The following is a 5,803-nucleotide window of genomic DNA, read 5'->3' as shown; positions in this document are numbered from 1 at the left end:
AGGAAGAGACAAAGAAAAGCACAGATAAGGTAGTTGAAGTTTTGTTGGAAGAAAATTTTCCTAACATCATGAAAGACAAGAAGATTAGTGTTCAAGAAATTGAACAAACTCTCCAAAATCAAAGACAAGGGAAGAATCCTGACAGCAACTCAGGAAAAATAAAAAGTTACAAAGAAGAACCAACAAGGTTAAGCTCTGATTTATCAGTAGAAATCATGCAGGCAAAGAGGAAACGGAGAGAAATTTATAAAACTCTGAAAGAAAACAATTGACCAGACTCCCATTGAACTGGAGATGAGAGAGAGAAGTAGAAGGGCTGGTTGTTCCAAAATATGGTGAGACCTGGGGACACCTGAGAATATGGACAAGGACATAGTCACAGAGGTCTAGAGCTGAGAGTGAAGCACATCCAGCTTATGTGGATAGGATGGGCAACTTAAACATTGGCTATCTAAAACGAGGGGGTGATAAAGTCACGATGTGACTGGCTTACAAGGTTTTAAGGGGGAGCTTAGTTTAATAGTGTGTGGGGAAAGAAAGAGTCCCCATTGGATAGTTTTCATCTTGTCTAGATGGGTCTGGTTAAAAGAGATGGGGATAAGATTCTTATGATTCAATAATGAGTAATTGTTATCATGACTAATTGTGACTGCTACAACCGTAAAGGTAGAAGTTTTGTAACAAAAACAGGGGAGTGGTTACTCTTACAGTCCAGAAACAAAGGACCCTAAGATCATCAAGGGAGAAGAGTACAAGTGGAATGACAGCTCTTATCCAAAGAAGCATTGACACCAGAGATGGAGGCAGAGATGGAGACATGGAGAGAGGGAGCAGCTGAGGACTCTAGATTCATGGGAAGTGAGGGACTAAGAGATGGCAGCGAGAAAGCATATTTGCAGAATGTGCCCTTTGGTGGTATAAATTATTATATATGCCTGAGTGTTTAAAAAAAAAAAAGCTAAAGTGAATACAGAGAAACACTGGTAACTGATGGTACATGGAAGGGATTATAATTGTAATGAACCAAGGTGTATTATTTGTTGAATGTAAAACTGATGATGTGTCCTGTAAATTTTTATGCAATCCACACACAAAAAACAGAAAAGAATTGCCAATCAAGAGTTACATACCCAGCAAAACTATCCCTCAAATAAAATGGCAAAATTAGAACATTTCAAGATAGACAGACATTTGGAACAACCAGGCCAACTTTACAAAAGATCCTAAACAGAGTCCACGCGACTGAGTACCAACAATTGCAGATAACAACCAGAGATTGACATACATGGCAACACCATTCTGAATTTAATTCAGATGTAGAGGTTTCCAAAGTAAAACAAACCTACAATAGTAAATTAGAAATAGCAATTTATAATGAAGAAAACTACAAAGCAAAATGAGGGGAAATTTTATTTACAAAATTTCAAAATGAGAAGGAAGTTCAAATAGATTTCAAGGGAAAGTAGACTTTTTCAAACTGGAGAAGAAAATAATAAACTGTAGATTAATCTCAAAGAAATTTAATATACCTTCACAACATGAAGATTTAATAAATATGAAAATAATAGTGATGAAGAAATTGACAAGAAAACACACAATAAATGAACTCTGCACAGAAAATTATGTAGAACAAAGAAACCATTAGCAGCGCCTCCCAAAATAAAGCCACAGTAAAATGACTGTGATCAATTCATATCTAACAATAAATACACTGGAAATCAATGGGTTAAAGGCACCAGTCAATTGACAAAGAGTAGCAGAATGGATAAAAACTAATTTCCTTCAATACGCTGTCTACAAGAGACACACCTTACACAAACATGCAAAATCAGATTAAAAAAAAAAAAAAAAGATAGAAAATACATCAAGCTAATGGCAATGAAAAATAAGCAGGAGTGTTAATATTATTTTCTGACAATATAAACTTTAAGGTAAAAACCAGCATAAGAGACAAAGAAGGATATCCTCTCATGATTAAAAAGTTAATTGAACAAGATGACATAATTATAATAAATATCTATAATCTCAATGAATGAAATTCAAAATACATAAATCATACTAGAATATAATTGAACACAAATATAGACAACTGTATCATAAGGAGTCCTCGTGTGGTGCTATGGGCTAATGTGCCAGACTGCAAAGTCACTTGAACTGCAAGGTCAGTGGTTCAACCTCACCAGCTGCTCCTTGGAAATTCTATACAGGGTTGCTATGGGTCAGAATCGACTCGATGGCACTTAACAACAACAACATCATAATATTAGGAGATTTTAATACACCACTTTCAATAAAAGACAACAGAATGAGAAAAAAAGCAGACACAGAAAAACTAAACAGCACAACTGGTCAACTTGACCTCCTAGATGTCTAGAAAGCTCTCAACCTCAAAACAACAAATCATTCTTTTATAGTGCACATTGAACATTCCCTAAAATAAACCACAGGTTAGACCACAAAGCAAATAAAGTTGAGGCTACTGAAATACTACAAATCATCTTTTAAGATCACAATGCTATGAAATTAGAAAAGAACATTAGGAAAATTAAGGAAAAAAAGTGCATAGAAATTGAATAACATTTCAAAGTTACTGGGTAATAAAGGAAGTAAGACATGAAATAAAAAAGAAATTCCTTGAATCATATGACATTGAAAACACAATGTACAAAAACTTTTGGGATACAGCAAAAGCAGTATTTACAGGGCAACTTACAGACAAATGTCCACATCCCCAAAGAATAAATAACTTAAATCAACAAATTAACACAACATCTGTAAGAATTAGCAAAAGAGCAGCAAAGTAAGCATACAGTCACCAGAATAAAAGAAATAAATGAATTAGAAAACAGAAGAACAACAAGTTGGTCCTTTGAAAGGATTAATCAAATTCACAAACTTTTGGCAAATCTAACAAAAGACAAAAAAAGAGAAGAGGCAAATAACATGCATAAGAAATGCTATGGGAGATAGGCAGGGCTTGATGGCAGACAAGGCAGAAAAGCTGTGCAGACCCTCTTCAGCAAAAACATACACACACACATACACACACACAAATAGAAGAAACAGATTCACAGGACGGTCCCCAAACTCTGAACTTCAGATAAATAAAAAAATAAGTGGACAAGACAAAGAAATCCAAAGAAAAGATAGTGGAAGCACTTCTGGAAGAAATTTTCTCTAACATCTTAAAACACAAGAAGATAAGCATTCAAGAAACTGAAGGGACCCCAGGCAGAATAGACTACAAAAGTAAATCACCAAGATTTATCATAACCAAACTCTCCAAAATCAAAGACAGGGAAATAATTCTGAAAACAACTAGGGAAAACAAAGAAACATTACCTGCAAAGGAAAAATAATAAGGTTAAGCGGATTGATTTTTCAGCAGAAACCATGCAGGCAAGAAAGCAATGAGGAGACATGTACGAAACTATGAAAGAAAAAAACCTGCCAACCAAGATTTACATACCCAGAAAAACTATCAATTAAATACGATGGTGTAATCAAAACATTCCAGGATAAACAGAAGTTAAAGGATTTTGTAAAGACCAAACCAGCACGCCAAAACATACTAAAGGGAATTCCTTGGACTGAGAACCAAGAGCAGACAATAACCAGAGATGAACATACAGAGCAACACCACCTGGAACTCAGTCCAGAGCAGAGTCTAGGTCAGAAAAATAAATACAAGAATGAAATTAGGGGACCTGGGAGGTCACTCTATGATCAGACAAATAGAATATGAAAGAAGGGAAAGGTATAGTAACAGAGATTCAAGTGGTAAGGAGATCAGGTAGATTTTAGTATACAACAGACTTTAAGAATGAGGAAGAAATTAATAAACTATAAGATAACCTCAAAGAAACAATACATCTCCACATCAAACCAAGAAAAGGATTTTCTAAGAAGATTTTAGAAACATTAAAACTATGAAGAAATTGACAAGGAAAAGCAAAAAAATTTGAACTCAGCAGAGGAAAGCATGCAGAACAAAGAAATCAGCAATACCACACACAAAGATACACACACACACACACACACACACGCAAGTAGCATAACGGCAGCAATTAATCCATACCTATCAATAATTACACTAAATATCAATGCACCAGTCAAGAGCCAGAGAGTAAATGGAACAGACCTGAGGATCCAGAAATTAACACATCAACATAGAGCCAAGTGATCTTTGACAAAGCGCCAAAGTATGTTGAGTGGGGAAGACTTAGTGGGCAAAACTGGAAATCAATATGCAAAATAGTGAAACAAAACCTTCACCTTATGCCCTATACAAAGACTAACTGAGCATGGATTAAAGACCTAAATGTGAATCCCAGAATTAGAAACATCATCAATGAAAATATAGAGACAAATTTAACGGCTCTAATCCAGGGCACACACAGACTATGAAACATTACGGAAACTACACAAACAAAAGAAGACAAAATAGATCATCGAGGCATTCTAAAAATTAGAATTTTATGTGCATCAAAGGATGTCACCAAAAGAGTAAATAGGGTGCCCACAGAATGGGAAACAATCTTTTGCAATGCAGACAAGGGATTAATTTCTAAAATCTACAGGAAACTACACCTCTACAAGAAAAAGACAAGTACCCAATTAAAAAATAGGCACAGGACATGAACAGACATACATATGAAGATATGTTCATGATCAATTCCAATTAGAGAGATGCAAATCAAAACAACATTGAGATATCATCTCACATCAGCAATAACAGTGAAATTCAAAAATGCAGAGGGAAATAAATGTTGGGGAGGATGTGGAGAGACTGGGACCCTCCTACATTTCTAGTGGGAATGAAAAATGGTCCAACCACTCTGGAAAACAATATGGTGCTTCCTCAGAATATTGGAAATAGAAATACCATATGATCCAGCAATTCCTCTACTTGGGATATATCCACAAGAAATATAAGCCATAACATGAGTAGATAATACGCACATCAATGTTCATAGTAGCACTATTCACAATAGCTAAAAGATGGACACAGCCTAAGTGCCCATCAAGGGAAGAATGGATAAATAAACTTTAGTACATACACACAATGGAATACTCTGCTACCTTGAAGAACAAGGAAGCTGCAAGCCACCACACAACATGGATGAACTTTGAGGACATTATGTTGAGTGAAATCAGTCACAAAAGGACAAATACTGCATATGACCATTATTGTAAAAGCTTAAGAAAAGATACCCATACTAAAGGAATAATAAAAAAAAAAAATTGTTGTTGTTGGTTACTGGTGGGGATGGGGTGGTGGTTTTGGGGGAGATGGAGGGAGGTGATGGTACAGCCCAGGGTAGGTGACAGACACATGATAGTTTGAGTGTTGGTAAGGTCAATACACAAGAAGGGGGAGGGGTGGAAAAACAAACCAGATAGGGGAACACTGAGACATGTTTGTATGCGCTAAATGGGACAGAGGTAAATAGTGATGCATGCTCAACCTTGGAACAACAGGGCTCTGTGATACTGGGATCGAGGCATAGTTTAAAGAGGGGAAATAATACTAAGATGTTTACTGTCTTATGAATATTAGTTTCCCTTGCCTCCTGTTGTAAAATAGACACGTAAGTGGGATAGAAAGGAATGTTGGGAAACATGATTAGAGAAAACTTGTAAGCCCGCCTCCAGCCTATAACTGATTGGAATACCTAAAAGAGGTTCTAGAACTTGCCAAGTGAAATAGGCCTCTTACGGAGACTTTGCAGTGTGTAGACCTTTGGTGGAATCCTGAACCCCATCCAGAAACTTCTGAGGTAGGACATTTCCACTAGAAAAG

The sequence above is a fragment of the Chrysochloris asiatica genome, unplaced genomic scaffold (genome assembly GCF_000296735.1).
Source record: "Chrysochloris asiatica unplaced genomic scaffold, ChrAsi1.0 scaffold00030, whole genome shotgun sequence".
Lineage (NCBI taxonomy): Eukaryota > Metazoa > Chordata > Mammalia > Afrosoricida > Chrysochloridae > Chrysochloris > Chrysochloris asiatica.
The sequence above is the reverse complement of the archived record's forward strand: the minus strand, read 5'-3'. Positions refer to the sequence as shown.